The 21,347-nt window shown below is 41.6% G+C and overlaps 1 long non-coding RNA gene across 3 annotated transcripts in view; it reads left to right on the forward strand.

Moving 5' to 3' along the window:
* Positions 1 to 21,347, forward strand: part of LOC137385222 (uncharacterized) — a 111,127-nt gene that overhangs the window by 9,025 nt on the left and 80,755 nt on the right. For 2 of the 3 annotated variants that reach the window (XR_010977746.1, XR_010977747.1), the window contains exon 2: positions 6,720 to 6,853. This is a non-coding gene — a long non-coding RNA (uncharacterized lncRNA). Of the gene's footprint in view, positions 1 to 2,098; positions 2,225 to 6,719; positions 6,854 to 21,347 lie in introns of those variants that run through there. The other variant, XR_010977748.1, reaches the window with a different exon arrangement.

The following is a 21,347-nucleotide window of genomic DNA, read 5'->3' on the forward strand; positions in this document are numbered from 1 at the left end:
AATGAGACACATTAATTTTGTCATGAACATTGTTTTTAAACAGTTATTGGAGTGATGAAAGGACTTGTTAAACAGATCAGCCGTGGCTGGAAAATACATTTGCATATTAACAGACAGTGCTTGGAAGGACAAAGGAGCCATTCCCTGACGTATTCAAACCACAATGGACTTTTGATCACCAGACGTTGAAGGTGGGGGAGCTCGCGTTCCAGGTTAACTGTAAAGGTGGCTGAATACACAAATGGACATGGTCAAGCCAGCTGGTCACATGACTAACCTGCTGGGCAACCTGAGTTTGGGTAAAAAGTCTGTTTGCTCCAGGGCTGAGAAGATCTCTCTCCTGTCTGCTCTCATTTCTATCTCTCAAACCTCTGAATCCACTGAAGGCACATGAACCCCGAGAAAGAAACGTCTCCTACAGCGAACAAGTTTAAAAACAATACTGGGCCCCAACGAAAAGCAAGAACTACCTACAATCAAGGACTCTACAGTGAGCTTGAAGAACCGTAACAACAACTCTTCAGATATTGCCTCAAACCTTTCCACTTTATTTCTTCTGTTCTGTTTCTCTCTCTATCTGCATGTGTGTATCATGTGTGCATGCTAGCGTGGGTGCGTCGTGTATCCGTAGCCGTTTAAGTTTAAATAAATTTCAACTTTACTTCTTTAAACCTAAGAAGCCTGTTTGTGCTGGTTTCTTTGCCTTAGAATTGGAAAGTGGTGAACGAGGATTCACCAAGGGGGAGCTAAAAACGGAGTGTCTTTAAAAATTAAACCCTGTTACAGTAAGATCAAGTGATGGCTGAGAGGCACCCCTAGACACCTTTCACACCTGGTCATAACAGAACCCATGACCTTCTAACTCAGGCAAGAGTGCTACCAACTGAGCAGAGACACATGAAGCTTGGCCTGAGGCAACATGCAAAAGACTGCACCTCTGTCAGTGCATCACTGCCTCAGTGCTGCACTTAGGTGTTAGCCTAGATTTTGTGTTCAAATATCTGGAGTGTTACTTGAAACCTCTACTTTCTGGCCGGAAATTTACGCCACCCCGGGAGCAGGGTGGTGGGGGGGTGGGGTTGCCGTTCCCATTGCCTACCCACCCCCACTGCTATTTTACCAGCAGCGGGGGAGGTGGCAAACAGCCCACCTTCCCCAGGCCAATTGAGGCCCTTGAGTAGCTAATTAATTGCCACTTTAGGCCTGCTCCCGCTGCCACTGATTTATTTCAGTGGCGTATGCGCACTTCATCACCTGAGGAGGCTGCCCAGTAATGCCTGGCGGTCTCGTTGTGGGCTGGAGGGGGTGGCCTCCTGATGTGACACCCTGTTCCCCATGGATGTCCCACCAGTGGAACAACCCACCCCCACTGGAACACCCCGCCCTGTCAATTGACCACCGTTGCTGTCTCACCAGGGCCCAGCCGTTTGTCCCCGGCGAGGCCCGATCTCCACTGACCTTTTCCAGGCCTACTCCATTGTTGCTGGAATAAAAACAAATTACTGCAGATGCTGGAAATCTGAAATAAAAACAAGAAATGCTTGAAATACTCAGCAGGTCTGGCAGCATCTGTGGAGAGAGAAGCAGAGTTAACATTTCAGGTCAGTGACCCTTCATCAGAACTGGCAGAGCCAGAAATGTAATAGGTTTTAAGCAAGTAAAGCGGGGGTGGGGCAAGAGATAACCAAAGAGAAGGTGTTGATAGGACAAGGTCACAGAGAATAACGCCATGGCATACAAGGCTACGGGCCAAGTGGTGGAAAATGGGATTAGAATAGTTAGGTGCTTGATGGCCGGCACAGACACGATGGGCCGAAGGGCCTGTTTCTGTGCTGTATAACTCTAATAACTGACCAGAAGGTCATGGAGCAAAGGCAAACAGTATGTTAATGGTGTAATGAAAGACAAAGTGTTAGTAGAGAGAGGGAGTTAGTGTGGCTGGGTGCAGTTCCAGCAGTGGCCACCGCTCCCTGTGGTGCTGCTGGGACTGAGGAGCTGCCGGCCCTCTGAGCTATTGGAGACGGAACTGCTGCTTCAGAGGGGGAGAAGTCCCAATTTATGCCAATTAAGGGCTTGAGCCACATAAAATTGCTACGTGGCTTTTAGGCCCAGCAGAGGGGGGCTCTCGCCCCAACCTTTTAGCTGGTGGGCCACTGCTGCAACGTAAAATTCAGGCCTCTGACCTAGAAGTGAGAGTGTTGAGCTACAGCTGACACAGGAATAGGTAAAGATTATTTATCTGTTGATGAAATTAACATTGTGGTCCAAAAGTATGACATTGGCACCAAGTTGATATAACTAGATTAAAAAATTTTGCTTTTCAGATTAGGGCAACACTTACAATTTAGTACATCCGGGCACTTGGTATTTCTACATGAAATTATAGTATACTTTAGCAGGACTGATCTACCTATATGTGAAGACTCGAGGGCACTGACATTTCCACGGAACAAAATAATATGGCTTGCACAACAACAGGGTAGAAATTCTCATTCTGTCAATTATAAGCAGATTTTTTGATTTTTAGGATGAACCTTTATTTTCTGTTTTGTAGATATTCTGCTATCTGTGCCCTGACTTTACATGCTCTGACCTTAGTCTTGAGTCGACTGAAGGCCTTTTGAAGAACCAAATCTATTGCCCTTATTTACTCTTTCTGTTACTTTTTCAAAGCACTCAATAAGGTTGGTTAAACATGAACTCTTTTGAAACCCGCATTGATGGTTCTTTGTTATATTTTTGGTTACTAGTTGTTTCCCTCTTACATCTTTGAGTAAAGATTTCATTATCTTTCCTCGCACCACTGTTAAGCTCACTGATATATTGTTCTCTGGACTTGTCTATCTGTTTTAAATATAGGAATAACAGTAACTGTCTGCCATGCTGTTACTATTCTGGTACAATTCCCTTTTCTAATAAATTTTATATGTAATAGTGCCTCAGCTATCTCTCTCCTAGCTTCTTTTAGTATGTGGATACAATTCATCTAGGCCAGGGTTTTTATCCTCTCTACTTTTGAGTAATTTATTAATTATCTCCCCTTTCTATCTTAAATGTTTTGATTTTTTTTTTCATTTCTCAATGTCGTGTCCTCGTCTAATGTCAGGTCATTTTAGTACTGAAATCGCAAAGTGCTCTTTCACGCAAATGGTTGTAGAAATTTGGAACTCCCTCCCCCAAAAAGCTTTAGATGCTGGGAAGATTAACATTTTCAAGACAGAGATGGATAGCGTTTTGTTAGGTAAGGATGAAGAGACCTGGAAGGAGGCTTGTGGGGCACAGACCTGTTGTGCTGAATGGCCTGTTGCTATGCTGTAAATTCTATGTATGTAATTCTGTATAGGATCTTAAGGGATATGAATCAAAGGCAGGTAGATGGAAATGAGTGCATGATGTAATTGAATGACAAAACGGGCCGCAGGGGCCGCAGGGACTATTCCTCTTCTGTTATTCATTGGGGAACCCTTTTGAGATATTTCAATGCAATAAGGTGCTATGCAATTGTTCCTTTTCACAAGCTTTAATTATTTCTCTAGATACTGAGTTATTTGATGAACATGGAGCTTCCCTTTCTGGATACGTGAAATTTAGGCCTGAGATTGTTTTTGTCATTTTCATTTAGCGTCTGCATGCATCAGTGTCTTATTTATTTGTGGTTTGTGGGATCCTGCTGTGTGCAAATTGCCTGCTGTGTGCCCTCTGTTATGGTAGTTACATTTCAAAACTACTTCATTGGCTGTAAAGCGCTTTGGGATATCCTGAGGTCATGAAAGCCACAATATAAATTAAATTATATAATTATATAGAAATTATAATTTCTTTTTTTATTTCTTATATTGGCAATAGACCCATTGTCTCAGATGATTGATTAAGTGAGTGAGTGAAATTGTGGCAGATGGATTTCAACATAGGGTTGTGTCATTTTGGACCAAGGAAAGGATAATGGCGAAAAGCTAGGAACGGTAAAGGTCAAAAGAGATTTAGGGGTCCGTGCACACAGATCCCTAAAATGTAGTAGCCAGGTACAAAATATAATCAAAAAGGTGAATGGAATGTTAGCTTTTATAACTAGAGGACTAGAATATAAAGGGGAGGAAGTTTTGCTACAGCCATACGAAGCCCTGTGTAAACCACATTGGAAGGAGTGCAGCACAGATTCACCAGAATGTTACCAGGGTTTCAAGGATTAATTTGTGAGGAGTCGTTACATAAACTAGGCTTATATACTCAGATATTGAAAGTTAAGGGATGATCATTACAGAAATGATGTAATTACACTAGAGAGGGTACAGAGGAGATTTTGGGGATGTTGCCGGGACTGGAAAAATGTAGCTACGAGGAAAGATTGGATAGGCTGAGGTTGTTCTCCTTGGAATAGCGAAGGCTGAGGGGAGATCTGATTGAAATGTAAAAAATTTTGAGGGACCTGGATAGAGTGGAGGTGAAGGGCCTATTTATCTTGATAGAGAGGTCAGTGACTTGTGGGAATAAATTTAAAGTGATTGGTAGAAAGATTAGAGGGGAGATGATGAAAAATATTTTCACCTAGAGGGTGATAGGGGTCTGGAACTCACTGTCTGAAAGGGTCGTTGAGGCAGAAACCCTCAACTCATTCAAAAGGAGTCTGGATATGCACCTCAAGTGTCATAATCTGTAGCACTACAGACCAAATGCTGGAAGGTGGGATTAAGATGGGTGGATCTTTTTCGGCTGGCACAGACATGATGGGCCAAGTGGCCTCTTTCTGTGCCGTAGATTTTCTATGAGTCTATTCTATGATTGAGGTTTTAACATTTTGAAAGGAATTGATAGGATACCTCTACCACTTAGAAGGACAAGGGCAGCAGACACATGGGAACGCCATCACCTGCAAGCTCCCCTCCAAGCCACACACCATCCTGAGTTGGAACTATATTGTTACTGGGTCAGAAACCTGAAACTCCCTTCCTGACAGCATTGTGGTTATACCTACACTACATGAACTGAAACAGTTCAAGAGGGCAGCTCACCACCATCTTCTCAAGGCAGTTGGGTATGGGCAATAAATGCTGGCTTTGTTAGCGAAGCTCACATCCCAGGAACAAACCTTTTTTAAAAAGAGAGAAACTCTTTCTCAGGAGAGAAGTTAGGAACGATTTCTTCATAAAATAGGTGGCAGAAAGAAGTGTGGAACCCCTTCTCCCAAAAAACTGTAGGTGCTAGCTCAATTAATTTTAAATCTGAAATTGATAGATTTTTGCTAGCCAAGACAATTCAGGACTATTGAACCAAGGTAGCTGTATGGAGTTGGGATGCAGATCACCCATAATCTCAATGAATGGTGGAACAGGCTCGAAGAGCTGAACAGCCCACTCCTGTTCCTATGTTTCTACTTCATGCAGCCCTAGTTAGGGAACTTGAGAATCAGGAGTACAATGTTGCACTATATGCAGGGAAGTTCGGCCATTCTGATTATTTAGATCAATAATACAAACATTGTTAAATGCTTTTTCAAACATTATTAATTTGAAATTTTTAATGAAAAAACTGGCTTTGAATTGTCAGTAGACTATTTGAAAAAGGAATTATAGTAATAGTTTTAGCACTGGGTGTTGCAAGCTGTTTGTTTTCTACTACACAAGGGGCTAATAAAGTTCAGCAATTACTGTAAATATAGATTTAAAAAAAAGAAAATGCTGGAAATACTCAGGTCAGGTAGCATCTGTGGAGAGAGAAACAGAGTTAATGATTCATCAGCATTGGAAAATGTTAGAGATGTAGTAGGTTTTAAACAAGTACAGAGCCAGGGAAAGTAGCAGGGGTGGGAGCGTGGTGGGCGACGTGTTGATGGAGAGGGAAGGAAAGAACAAAAGGGTAGATCTGTGATAGGATGGAAGGCAGGAGTGATTAAATGATGAAAGGGAGGATGGTGCAAGGCAAAAAGGTGTCATAGTGGGACAAGTAAAGAAACAAAAGATGGGCCTGGAGGAGCTGTATGTAGCAAACAGCAGGATCATTACCAACACCTACTGTGGGGGGAAAAAATGTAAGCAATGGTTATGATCTGAAATTGTAAAAGTCAGTGTTGAGTCCGCAAGGCTGTAAAGTGCCTAATTGAAAGATGAGATGATGATCCTCGAGCTTATGTTGAGTACCATTGGAACAGTATAGGAAGCTGAGGACATAGACGTCAGAGTGGGAATGGGATGGAGAATTAAAATGGCAAGCGACCAGAATCGTGTTCACGCTTGTGGATTGGATGCAGGCTTTCAGCAAAGCAATCACCCAATCTGCGTTTGGTCTCCCCAGTATAGTGGAGGCCCGCATCGAGAGATATAGTATATCAAATTGAAAGAAATACAAATAAATCACTGTTACACCAAAGGTATGTTTGGGGGCCTGGATGGTGATGAGGGAGGAGGTGATAGAACAGGTGTTGCATCTCCTGCGCTTGCATGGGAAGGCACTGTGGGAATAGGAGGGGATGTTGGGGGTGACTGATGACTGTACCAGGCTGTCATGGAGGGAACAGTCTCTTCTGTAAAACATAGATGTTACGTTTCTGCTTTTTTTTGTGTTTTTATGGTTTAATAAATTTGTTTGGCATTTAAAGCCGAAAATAAATTCAGTCGTAGAGTTACTCTGCAGCTTGAGGAGAATTTAAGGGAGGCACAGGATTGAACCAATGGCAAAAGAAATTTTTTAAAAATTGTTCTTCTGACATGTTATTTTTTTCCTAGATATCGATGTAAGTGAAAATATTCCGCAAGACGTAGGGAGTGAGGGATCTTGTTAGGCAGGCTTCTCAGCCATCTGCAAAACCCTCCTGCAGGTTAGAAGCACAGGTGGTGGCAACCAGACAATTTCTAAACAGGTGAGGAAAATCCTCTGTTTTAACTGTTCAGCTGCCCATTTTCTGCTGATGGGGAGGTGGAGGGGTGGGGGTTGAAAATTTACCCCTGGACTTGTTTTCATTGTAACAGTTGAGATTATGGAGTGATTTGATAGAGATGTTTAAAATTCTGAAAAAATGGGACCGAGTAGATGGAAATAGATTGGTGTAAATTTACATTTTTGGTAATTCCATCCTGTCCATATAAATTGGGCATTCACGATTATTAAGTTGCAAGTTTATCTAACCAGCTTGTTCAAGAGGCAGCCACCAGCTTACTGCTGAAATTTAATTTGTTTTTCTTGGATTGGTGTGTGAGATTTTTCTTCTCAACTTTGTGTATGGAAGGGCTTTGAGGTTATTCATTGTTCCTCCTACGTACCCAATTATCAACAACTGCAGACGTACCTTGACTTGTCTGAGAAACAATGCATGTGAAGGTATCGATTCACCAGTAAGATGGTGACGGAGTTGTGCTGCATGTCTCAAGGCAATCTCCAGCCGAGGGCAGGCATGCACTGCCAGAGGCTAGTGTGGTCACTTTGGCCTGCACTTTCTTGCCTCCAGCACTTTACAGGCTGCCATAGGGGACATCAGCAATGTCAGCCAGTCTTCATTACTTTCCCGATAGATAACTGGAAACAGCAAGAGAAAGCCCTATTTGGTTGAATTCCTTTATCTCCTGGGTGCACATTTAATCCTATTGATTGCATATATGTAGCTTTTTGCACATTAGTGGGTCATTTGTAAACGGAAAGTACTATTCTGTTACTGTGCAGCTCGCTGCAACTATCTGAACAAAATTGTGCAGGTCACTGTCTCAATCCGTGGCTTTCTCCTTTCAATTAGTAAATCTGGTTTGAGGAGGAGCAGACCATGAGCCCCAAGGCAGGTACTGCAGCACATTCACGAGCAAAGTGAAGAAAGGCTTCAGCATCTCATTTGTGGGATCTTTGTTGCAAAAGTCTCTGAAGTTACTTCATGTGCCAAGGTGGATAACAGAGTTTCTGTTTTATGTATTATATACATCACACATGTAGGCTGTGAAATTCTTCACATTAACCATAATGTGATTAAAAACCGGTCGGTGCTGTCAACAATTATTCCAACCGTCTTTCATCCTAATGAAGAAATCTTGTTTTAAAAACTGGGGCCCAGGGAATAGGATCTCTGTCCTCATAAACTATGGAGGAATACAATCTCACCTTGTGGCATGCTGCTTCCTGCTCCTCCTGTGCCACTACCAACTGCTCCTGCTCACTTGTCCCTGTATTTCATCCAGTGTACTATCCTCAAATTCACTTTCTAAATTCCTTGCAGTGGATAGCTCTGTAATGTTGCTCACCAGAATAAGATTGAGTGATACGATTTGCTACAAAGTACCTTTTTACTTCTGCTCACTAGCCCTGCCTCAGCTTTATCCATTATAACAAAAGTGTCGCAAAAATGTTTGTGTCATCACGTGGCACTTAATATATGCCTGCAGGACTGTTTAACATCTGCTTTGGTTTAGTAAGTGCTATGAACCCTGAGGTGGGCCAGACCCCCAATCTCCATTTTCTGCTTCCTCTTTAAAGTCCCACTAGTGTATTTGGAGAGCTTGCTCCTCAAAAAATTAAGACAGAGGGTGCATTTTTGATATAAGTGCTCTATTCCTGCAAAACTAGTAGTCTTCATTGAGTGATGAATATTGGTAGTCTGTTGTATCCATTGGTATTGGAAAGACTGAAATGTAGGTGTTATAGATGAAGATGTTGACAGGGATATACTGTTGGTTGCAGTGCCAGTTGTTGCTACGTGGAATAATATCGTGAGAATGTGTGGGTAGGAGTGAACACTTCACGTGAGTAAAAGTTGCTGCACTGAAATCATAGTCAGGTACCTGGTGAGATTATTGAACATTTACATGATCAATGATCTCTTGCTTTGACCCAATAGGGACAAGAACATTTTCTTCCTCTGTTACCTCACTACAGCAAGATTTCCATTGCCTGTCCCCTAAACTATAATGCCCTTCTGCTAGTATGGCTGCTCATAGATATTTTCCTGTCCTGATTCACAATAAACACTATTGTCCCTCTCGGGTGGTGCAAGTCTTTAAGATCTGCAACACCACATAAATTCTCAATATTGAATAGGAGGAATGAATCACACCTGGTGCTTGTTCAACTCATTCAATCCAGCTGATTTCATGAAATTTCAAGTTAGGGAGCTCAAATGATATGAAAATCGGCTCCTTTGTGACCAAAAATAAATAAACTGTCCGAAAGGTGTGGGTGAAATTATAAAAATGACTGCACTTTGAAAGCACTCCATGGACTGTGAAGCACTTTGAAACTTCCTGAGGTTGTGAAAGGCACTGTATAATTTCAAATTCCTTTTTTGTTAAAATCAGTTCCTTCCAATAATGACAGAGGAGCTTCAGTCTCTGGCACTGCATATAGATGTGGAATACAGATTTCTTTTGCTGCAGGATATGTCTGCAGCTGAGACGTCGGTGAAATGTCATAGGAATTTGTCATTATACCTGTATATTCTCCACTCTGCATCCACAGCATTTCCAGGATGAAGAACTGAGGTATTCCACAGAGGGTGGCAGCCCTTGACAGCTAGTAATACTTCTGACCAGGGAGTGTTGCGAAAGTCAAGGAAGTGGAATGTTTGCAACACGCGAGACTAAAGAAGGGTCTTGCATTTATATAGTACCTTTCTCAACCTCACTGTGTCCCGAAGTGCTTCACAGCCTAAGAAGTGTTCACTGTAGTGATAATCTGTTTTGGTTGTATTGGTTGGGGGGGGAAATGTTGGCCAGGACATCTTGCTTTTCTTCAAATAGTGCCATAGGATCTTTTACATTCAACTGAGAGGGCAGATGGGACCTCAGTTTAACATCTCATTCAATAGAGTACAGAAAAGAAGTGCAATATTTTTCCTCTGATTCCAACTAGTGTCAATCCTAGGGCTGAATAATTCATATGTATTTGATTCAAATAAAACAGAAAATGCTGGAAATACTCAGCAGGTTGGAGCACCTGTGGAGAGTGAAACGGAGTTAATGGGGGAGAAATTCATCGATTCACTCTGGCAAGGAGCGCCATGGGCTGCTACCTGCAAGGCTTCCTTCAACAATTTCAATGACGTGGGTCACGCAGGTACTGGTCCACGGCACTGCTTACCCTAGGGAATCAATGTAAGTCTCGTAGTGCCATTAGAAGTGGCGCTACGCAAGCAAATTTCTCCTCCAGCATTTCAGGCCGATGACTTTTCGTGAGAAAAATTTGGCTTATCTGTAAACAATATCTAAAATTAGGTGGAGTGAAATTTCTACATTCTTGGGTAAGTAAAGCCTGTGAATACAAATTCAATGCCACATTTCCTTGAAAAAGTGATTAATAGCTATGTCAGTATTATCAAACTTTCTGAATCACTGTTGATGAAAAAAGCCTTTATTTATCTAGCATCTTTCGCTACCACTAGACATCTCAAAGCGCTTTACAGCTAATTAAGTATTTTTGAAGTGCAATCACAATTGTAATGTAGGAAATGTAGCAGCCAATATGCGCACATCAAACTCCCAAAAACAGCAATAAAACATGCGTTGGACTGGGAAATCTGTGCTTTACTGTTGATTCATCAAATAATTGCTGTAAGTTGTTCTACGTTTACGTCACAGCAATCATTTGGTTAAATTGAGATTTCTGTTGTTGCTTTCCTTCTTGTAATGTCATATATTGTACTTGAAAGTGCAAATGTAAACTGGTTTCCACCTGTTTTGATGTTGCCTCAGAATGCAGTCTTGGTGAATTGAAGTGTTTATGTTTAGAGATACTGAAACAGGCCCTTCGGCCCACCGAGTCTGTGCCGACCATCAACCACCCACTTATACTAATCCTACACTAATCCCATATTCCTACCACATCCCCACCTGTCCCTATATTTCCCTACCACCTACCTATACTAGGGGCAATTTATAATGGCCAATTTACCTACCAACCTGCAAGTCTTTTGGCTTGTGGGAGGAAACCGGAACACCCGGAGGAAACCCACGCAGACACAGGGAGAACTTGCAAACTCCACACAGGCAGTACCCAGAATTGAACCCGGGTCGCTGGAGCTGTGAGGCTGCAGTGCTAACCACTGCGCCACTGTGCCGCCTGTGATTTAATTCAAGTCATTCTTAAACATTTTTCATTTATTCTGTTGATGTTCCATTTGGAGTCACATGTATATACTGCAGATTGTCTGGATAAAATAGATGGAATTTAAATAAGAAAGCCATTATATTAAATTAAAAGTCTAAGGAGCCATCCCAGAATAGAAACAGTTTCCAAGAATCTTGTTGCATCAAATGCCCTTGCCAGGCTGGCTTACTTATACTCTGTGCTCATAGCAACACATACATACACATGTTTACAATCTAGTGCCCCAGTAGTTGTGGTTTTTCACTACCAGTTGTTCAGTGGTTAACTTGAACCTTACTGGGCCTCACCATACCACATTAAATGCAACTTATTTTGGGCACATTACTACAATTCAGTAGACTGGCATACAGAATAAGAAGGATCTGGGTTTTTAGATGGTTCTTTATTAATTGTAACCATTTAAGATTATTCCTTCCTACTATTATGCACATAATGTGATGCATTTACTTTTATTGTAAACTCGCGTCCACACAGATGTAGGATTGCACAATTTATGCATTACCTTGAATGTGCACCATCGCAAAAATATGCAACTACCAAAATGGTTGGTTAAGTTTATCTGGGATAGCGAGTAGATATCAAATAAAGATTCTGAATTTTTTTTCTTTGAATCCAGTTTTCTGAAACTTGGAATCCAGTTTTGATTTTCAGGAATGAAATTAACCACTTACTGTACCCTGGATGAGCTTAATTGTCTGGCATGACTGGACTGGGACCTAACAATGATTTTGTGATATTCACCTCGTTTAGCTCTGGTTTCCAACCACACACCAGGAGTTTGAACTCAATCTAGGAACTTCAGTGCATTATTGAAGCAGTGCAGAACAGAATGGGTGCTACATTGTCAGAGGTGCCATCCTTTGAGTGAAACATTAGTCTGAGGCCCACTTTGTTTGGCTTGGATGGTAAAGTTACCATGGCATTATTAGAAGAGCAAGACGTTTTCTTAGTAATAAAGACAAAGTGCTGGAAATACTCAGCTGGTCAGGCAGCATCTGTAGAAGTAGAGTTAACGTTTCAGGTCTGTGACCTTTCATCAGAACTGGCAATGGTTAGAAAAGAATTAGGTTTTAAGCAAGTGGGGGGGGGGGGCGGGGGGGAATGGTGGGGAAAGGAACAAAAAGGGAGGTGTGTGATAGGGCGGAGGACAGGGGAGATTCAATAACAAAGCTGTCCTGGGACAAAGACAAAGAGAGAGTAATGCTTGTGGTGAAAGATAAAGCATTAGTCCAGAGAGAGTGTTAATAGCGGAACAATGAGCAGCTCTGTCTACATGAAAAACAGGCACATGGTTAAAAAATAAAATAAATTAAAAAAGGTCAGTCATGCTCTGAAATTATTGAACTCAATGTTCAGTCTGCAAAGCTGTAGAGTGCCTAATCGAAAGATCAGGTGCTGCTCTTCGAGCTTGCGTTGATATTCACTGGAACACTGGACCAAGACAAAGACAGAAATGTCGGCATGAGAGGGAGGGTCGGGCAGGTGTTGAAATGGCCAGCAACCGGAAGCTCGGGGTCATGCTTTCAGACTGTGCGGAGGTGTTCCGCAAAGCGGTCACCCAATCTGTGTTTGGTCTCCCCAATATAGAGGTGACCACATTGTGAACAGCGAATACAGTATACTAAATTGAAGGAAGTACAAGTAAATTGCTGCTTCACTGGAAGGAGTGTTTGGGGCCTTGGATGGTGAGGAGAGAGGAGGTAAAAGGGTAGGTATTACACCTCTTGCGATTGCATGGGAAGGTGCTGTGGGAAGGAGACGAGGTGTCGGGGGTGATGGAGGAGTGGACCAAGGTGTCACGAAGGGAACGATCCCTTCGGAATACTGACGGGAGGGGAAGGGAAGATGTGTTTGGTGGTGGCGGAAATGGCGGAGGATGATCCTTTGGATGTGGAGGCTGGTGGGGTGAAAAGTGAGGACAAAGGGAACCCTTACTTTTCTTAGTAACCTGGACAGCATCCCTCCTCAACTCGTACCACCCAAAAAGCTGAACTGCTCATTCATCTTATTGATATTAGTGGGCTTTTGCTGTCTGCAAAAAGTCTGTGGTATTGCCTACATTACAACTATCACTGCACTGGAAAATAATTAATTGCATATGAAGTATTTTAAGATATTTACTTTCCTTGTTTGCACAACTTTTGAATTACCATGGGCATTTACAAATGCATGGGTTAATCAAGGTGACTCATGGATTTTATAAGGGCAATGATGTTACATAAATTTTTATAGGGGTTTTGTTTTGAAGAAGTGACTAACTATATAGGTAAATAGAAAGCAGTAGATATTCTTTGGGAGAACCATCCAAACCCATGATCTTCAGCTAGAAGAACAAGGGCAACAGGTACATGGGAGCACCATCACTGTCATGTTCCCCTCTAAGTCACACACCATCCTGACTTGGAAATATATCACCACGAATGGACATTTTACCCCATTTCTCTAGGGTTTACACCATATTTCACGAAAATGGAAGATTGGGCAACTCACCTTGAAATTTAGTGGCAAACTTTTTTTTTGTTACTAATATCATAACCATGTTATTGCAATATTTACTTGATCATGATTAATCTGGTTATAAGACCATGTCAGTCTTCATATATTTGGCATTTGATTGTTTGACCTACTTATTAGCCAGAATAGATCGTGGGTGCCATCAGGCAGAGGAAAACAGGTAAGTAATAATGGGAGTGAATTTCATGGGGGAATCTCCAGCTCCTCTGCTCTAACTTTGGCGGAAGAGCTAGAGAAATCCTGTAAAAATGAGATAAACGCCAAGAAGATATTGAAAGAAAGCTTGTGCATGGAGAAGTAATGTTTATTTTTGTTTAGAGTTAATATTGTTTTTAAGAATGTTCTTAATATTTGCTTTCTAACTATAACATTTGTTTCTGTCAAACTGTAATTGCTCTTTTTTTTTAATTGTCTGGCCCGAGAAGAATAGAATTTTTCAGAATCTAAATGTTCACAACAATCGCATTTATGGAGCACCTTTAATGTAATCGAACATCCCAAGGCACTTCATAGTTACAAGTAATGAAAGAGGAAGTTCAGAGGAGTACTGACCAAAATAATGACTATAAAATAAAAACAAGAGTGGTTGGAGGCAGAAATAAGAAGCATTATCCAAATGATTTTTTTTTTCTATACAAGCTTTTCTTTTCTATCTAGCTGTGCATGATATAGTAGAAGAGCTGTCCCAGATGGGTCAGCACTAATCAGTCTTGATATCAGTCTCCTGACCTTGCTCCTCCTATGCTGGGTACAGGTGGAGAAAATTAAAGCATGACTCCTGTTTCAAACAGAACCCTTGCGTGTGTGTGAGTGAGTCAGGATCAGGATGGCTATTACAATCAAAAACCTATCAACACATTGTCTGTGGTGACATGTTAAGAATAATGGCTAGGCCACATGCCCTCTGGTTAAAGAGAATTTTGTACTGTAATGAGTTTATACCACTAGATGGCTTTCATATGTTTCATATGCATTGAAGTAAATATTACTAGTGACAGTCTGCAATAACTGCACCTGTTTTTTTTTTGATCTAGCAACAGATTTCTAATGGCATTGTTCATGGGTAGTCTGTAGCTCGAGACCTGTTGTGTACTTTAACTGCTAGCCTGGTCTGTTCTTTAAACCGACCACCAAGTACTCCCTGTTGAAGTCTAGGTAACTGTGGCTGCTAGTAATTATACATAATTGTAGCTGACGTCAGTTAAAGACTAGCCTTGGCATTGTGATAGCTTTCTTACCTCTGAGTCAGAAGGTTATGGGTTCAAGCCCCACTCCAGAGACGAGCACATAATTGGGGCTGACATTGACATGTATTACTGAGGAAGTGCTACACTGTTTGACGTGTTAAATTGAGACCCATCTGCCCTCTCAGTTGGCTATAATAGTTTCTGGAGCACTATTTGAAGAATAGGAGAATTTTGAGTGTTCTGGCCAACAACATTGCAATTTTGCAAAGTGTCAAGTTTCCTGAAAGGTCCAAGGAGTCATGGATATAGGTGCTTCCTTGCTCAATGCCGCTACATAAGTTATCAGAAAACAGTGAACTTGAAAGACTGTGTCTTGCTGAGGTACAATTCCATGGGCATTAAGAGCCCTCTGACTAATCTCCATGAATGAATTTAGACAGTGAGCCTTCTCAAGCTTTTCAACCACAGAGTGGAAATCATCCACCACACATGTACAGGATAGCAGGAACATAGGATGGTTTGTTTTCCTTGTTTAGGGTGTTGTGACCAATTGTAGTGGCCCAACTGTCACCTCTCCTATTAGCACAAATTAGCGATTTGAAGTTGAGATTCTTGTTTGTATGGTTTAGTACTTCATTGAGCGTTATACTTATATATCACTTATACACCAAGCCATCAGATAGTATCTTTTTTTAAATTTAACTTAGATTTTTAAAAGTCTTCATTTAACTGATTCCATCACAGAACTCTGTGCCTAGTTGTTGCCAGAAGTGATGACCGATGCAGAAATGGTTTGATGATGTGGGTTCAGGGGGGTATTCACACAACATTGTTCTACTGCACTGGATCAATTTATGTAGCTTTTTCAAAGACTGATTGTGAGCTGGGTGTTTTTCCTCACTCACTGCTAAGTATTAACTAATAATCCAAAGACATTGCTCCCAGCAATGTGGAGCAAATATAAAGGTAAATTCACTAGTACCATGCTTTGAATGGGGATCCATGTTGTGTGGGACTGAGTTGTAAACCTACACTTCTTTCAAGTGGAGCTCTCCACTGAATGCAAGAGCACTGAATTTATCCCACCTTGCAATGTGTGCCCTTGCTTTACAGCACAGCAGAATTTCTGTAAATGATTGTACGGGAACTGAAGACTGAGCTCTGAAAAACAGATATATTAAAAATAAAACAAGATCAGGGACATCCTGTAAGTGCTTATCATGGTAGTATTCAGTTGTGGAGTTGGGATCTCTTCTAAGTTAACATTATGTAGCTGAAAATAGGTTACATTACCAATGAAGTGATACGTTGTCGATGTGTTGCTCTCTTGTACCCTTCTTTAAGTCCCTCCCTTGTGGTGTCTATAGGAATTTATGAAAGAGGCCTCTGTGTACTCAGACTGGTATGTGTTAGATGGGTTTAAAGTCTACCCCTACATCAACATGATTGTGGACAGTTTCAACCACTATTTGTTTTATTTGATAGTCTGGATACATTTCAGACATTTACAAAAAAAAAAGAGCTGTACTATGGACAACAGGGCTCATTTACCAAGCAAATAGAGCCAGAACAAATATCAGAGTTACTTTTTAGCAAAAAAAAAGTGTTAAAAATTCAAAATAAAATCTGAGTTAGAAGCATCAAAAACCATGGAGGGATATGGTATAATAGCTATAATAGAGATGTAATTTAAATTTGGATAGAACTGGGAGCCTAATTTTTCTGGTTATGAAATCTTCAGGAATGATGGGGAGGGATATAAAGGGATAGGGTGTCAGTGTTAGTGAAGCATTCTATTACAGCATTAGAACATAATGATATCCTAGAGGCTTGGTTGAAACAGAATCCATATGGATGGAGTCCAATAGGAAGGCGAAATGGCACAATTCTTGGTGTACATTAAACACCATCAAACAGTTGGAGATGAAATAGAAGTGGTGAACTACAGGACAATAATATGGGATTGTTTTAATTATCTCAAGATAGATTGGGATAAATGTAAATGTATGTAGTGAAGGGAACAGTTTTCAACATACTTCCTCGAGCAGTATGTTTCATATTGCAACAAGGGAAGAAAGATTGCTCAATTTAATTCTGAGAAATGAAGTGAGATGAATAGCTGATGTGAGAATAAGAGAACAATTGGGAAATAGTGACCACAACATGGTTAAGTTCAATGTAAAAATAGAAAAGGATACGAAGAGTAAAAGATAAGGATGCTGAACTGAGGGGAAAAAAGCAGTGAAATAAAGGAGGATCTAAACCAAATTAAATGGTAGAAAATTTAACAACTTAATTGAGAAATCAACAGTCGAGAATCTTCAAATATGAGAAGCATAGAGATAGCCTAGTCAGTCAGCCTTGGCTCAGTGGTAGTATTCTTGCCTCTGAGTCAGAAGGTTCAAGTCCCAAGCTAGAGATGAGCACAAAATCTAGGCTGATGCTCCACAGGACTACTGAAGAAGTGTTTCCCTACATTACAAAGTGACTTCTCTTCAAAAGTAATTCATTGGCTGTAAAGCACATTGGAAAGCCCTGAGACCGTGAAAGATGCTCTGTAAATGCAAGTTCTTCTTTCTTTACAAAATGAACATATTTCTTTAAAAAGAAAGGAGTGCATCAAAGAATAGGACTTTGTGGATAAATGAAGAGATTAAAACAAAATTAAAGCTTAAATGGAAGGCATATGCTAAATAGGGTTAACAGTATTAAAGATAATCAGCAATATAAATAATGTAGGGAGATGAAAATGGTGATGAGACAGGCTACTAATTCATAGGAAAAGAGCTAGCAGATAAAATAAAAAGAAACAGTGAGCTGTCAAAATATAAAGAGCAAAAGAATAATTAATTAGAGATGGTAGGAGTACTCAGATGAAGGGACGAGTCTAACTGGAGGATGAAGATAAGGCAGAAATATTAAGCATGTATTTTGCATCTGTATTTACCAATGAAAGTAAAAGTGAGAACATAGGTGTACTGGAGGGGGATATAGAAGAATTGACAGATAACTATGTAACAAAAATTGGTTCTGAAAAAAATTGGCAGAATTCGGGTTGGGTATCACTGGGCCCCATTGTCCTCCATCCTAGACTGAAAAATGTCAGAGAGGAGCTAACAAAGGTTGTAGGAATGACTTTCCAATTTTACTTAAATATGCAGATTTTCATGTCCGACTGCAGAGTAGCTGATGCAACACTTTTCTTCAAGAGCAGTGAGATACTATTTGGGCAACTATAGACCAACTTACTGTAATGTCAATTGTGGGCAGACTCTTGGGGCAAAACCTTTCTGACACAGACTTTTTTGGACCATTTCCGCATCAGCAACCTGCACACATGATTGGTGTGACTTCTGGTCCAAACTTCCAGGAGGAACTTGTCATCCAATTAGGGATGGCGGGCAGGACATTGAGTCAATAGTGTATCTGAGCACAAAAGATTTAAAGGGACAGCGGCAACCATCACAGTGGCTGCACTGAGAGAACTGAGTTGGTATTTTTCAGCAGAGACTTGTGCAAATGGAGAAGGGCTGCGCCCTGCTTCATCAACATGCATTGCAAGTTATGTTGCAGGCGATGTAGGCTGGTGCTATTTCCAGACAACAGGAGAAGGAGACCAGCTGACATGACTAGAAGTAGCTGCGGAGGTCAACAGCCAAGGTGTCATCAACAGGTCCTGGATACAGTGCAGTAAATGTTTCCTTGATCTCTTGAGGGCTGGCAAATTGAGTGCCCTGCAGTTATCAGCTGGCAGCCATGACACTGTGAGCTCCTAAGCACCCCTCTGCATAGAAATGCACCAAAGAACACTCTCTGCATCAACGTGGAAGCTATCTTGGTTGCACAATGGGATTCACTTGGGTGCGTTCTTTTATGTCACTATCCTGTATATGTGCTGTATTGCCCATTAAACTGTTTGGTTTGGCTAAGTGATAAGTGTCATGTAGTTTTTAGTGCCCCATTGGATACCGACCATGTGGAGTGGCCAGAATGTGAGAGTAACGAATGTTGTGGGTCACAGTTGTAAAGTGTAAGGGACAGTGACTTGGGATTCCTTCAAGCAAGGAGATCTGAATGTTGCGATGGGCTTGTGATTGCGGCCACAACTGATGCCGCAGGGGCCTGGGTGCCAAGAGTAGAGGGTAGGAAGCCCCGCACTCCGGTGAATCTTGACTGGATAAGGGTGTCACAGGCTTCCTGGCATGTAGGCCAATGGGCTTGGCATCAGTGGACCCTCTGAATGGGCATGCTTTGCTGGCTAATTGCCCTCACCCGCCCCCTCACCCTTGTCATCACCCTCCTCTCCCTCTTGCGCCAGTTCAACTCCTCCCTGTAGTGCCAAGTTTTGCACAGCACACCACCAATGTACATCAGACCCTTGAAGGGCTGTATTGGAGGGCACCCCAAGAGCAGTCAAGGCACCGGAAGTGCATTTTCAGCATGCCAGTGACTATGCACGCTCATGGTTGCCCTGGTCATCAAATGGCTATGGTCGTATCTCTGATGTGCCTATAGGGTTCCGTACTGGTGGAATGGCCCATATCTTCAGCGGATACCCATTGTCACCCAGGAACCATCCAAGGAGGCTGTCCTCTGCCCTGAAGAGTTGAGGCACCTGAAACTTCCTCAGGATGAAAATATCATGGCAGCTGCCCAGAAACCTTGCACGCACTTCAGGATTCTTTTGTGGTAGTCGCATACCAGCTGCACCTTGAATGAGTGGAATTCCCTTCCTATTTACATATACACCTGGCTGGTCTGGCAAAGCCTTGATGGCCACATGGATGCAGCCTATCATGTCCTGCATCTGAGGGAATCCTGCCATGGAGGTGAAGCCATCTGGGCCTTACTGGCAGCATCAGTTTCGAACCGGATGCAGTCCGATGCCCTTGCATGCAAGGCATCCACCGCCATTTATGGGTGGCAGATTGCAAGATCCTGCAGGTATCAGCAGCCGCCCCCTGGAATGATGATGGAAAGAAATTCATCTTCACGGTCAACTTGACTACTACAGGAAATGGGTGCCCACCTGTTCCTTCTGCCTCCAGGTCCTTCTCCAAAAGAGCTGCAGCTTTCGGAGGCACTGCTGCTCCGAGAGGTCCAGGAAGATGACCCTTTGTACGCCCTGTGATGAGGGTGACGCTACCTTCTATCTCCTGGCCCTTGGCTAACCCCTCTGTGCCAGCCAGCTGCAAGTGGCTGTATTGCTTGCTGCAGCTGCTGCTCCTTCTCCATTTGCTGCCTCTCAGCCTGTGGATGCCGAGGTGGGTCTTGCTGCTGCTCCTTCTCAGTGGTCCACCCGACAATAGGTTTTTCCTAATTTTCCTGGCCCTTCTGCCTCCAAACCTGCCTACAAGGGCTTGGAAAAATTTCCCTCCTCAGAATCCATACATTAAAATAAATGAGTATTTAGAAATACATAGATTAATCAAGGAAAACCAGCCTGGATATGTTAAAGGCAAACCATGCTTGATGTATTTTATAAATTGTTTTGAAGAAGTAAACCATTGATTAGATGAGGGGAATGCAGTAGATGTAGTTATATAGCTTTTCAAGAAGGCTTTGAATAAGATGTCTCTTATCTTATTTTAATTTTGTTAGAAAATTTCAAACATATGCGATACGAACAGTATATGTGACAGCATCAATAGAAAGCTGGAAGAAAATAAAGGGTTAAGATAATCAGTGTTTGGATTGAGGAAGGGTTGGAAGTGGTGTGCCCCAGAGATATGTGCTGAGTCCACTTTTGTTTTCCACATATACAGTTGATTTGACTTGGATCGAGGAGTCAAATCTCAAAATTTGCTGATGACATAAAAGTAGGAGGATTAGGAAATTTGAGGTTTGGTGACAGACCAGGCCGACATAGACATGTTGGTAGAATGGGCAGACAAGTGCAAAATGCAATTTAATGTGGATAAGTTTAAGGTAGTACATTTTGGGAGGAAAAACCAGGAATGAGGGTATACACTTAATGGAAAGACGCTGTGTAGATAAACAGGGTTCAAATACATAAAGCGATGAAAGTGTGAGTACAAGTAGATAAAGCCTTAAAAACAAGTCCTGCAGAATTTTGTACTTTATAAATGGAGTATAAAGTACAAGAACAAAGAAGTAATGATGGATTTCTACAAAACATTACTTAGATTCGAACTAGCTTTAGGAATTTCATTATTCGATGGATATAAAGCCATAGAAAGTGCACTAGGTAGATTTACCAGAATAATGCCAGAAATGGGAAATTACAGTTATGAGAAGTGACTTGAGATACTGGGACTATTTCAACAGGAGCAGAGAAGCCCGAAAGGAGATTTAACAGAGATTGTTAAAATTCTGATGGGTTTGGATAGAGTAAATAGGCAAAAACTATTTCCTCAGTGACACGAAGTCATCAATTTAAAATTATTACCAAAAGATGTTAGAGCAGTGTGTAAATTTCTATGCTACTAGATTTTCGATTATACACTTGAGATGCATTTTATACTGAACCAAATTTAGGGGTATATTTCTGTTCTGGTGTTGAGGTGGAGAACCCTGATAACAGTGAGCATTACAGTTGCCAGTTTTTGGAAA

The sequence above is a fragment of the Heterodontus francisci genome, chromosome 2 (assembly GCF_036365525.1).
Source record: "Heterodontus francisci isolate sHetFra1 chromosome 2, sHetFra1.hap1, whole genome shotgun sequence".
Classification (NCBI taxonomy): domain Eukaryota; kingdom Metazoa; phylum Chordata; class Chondrichthyes; order Heterodontiformes; family Heterodontidae; genus Heterodontus; species Heterodontus francisci.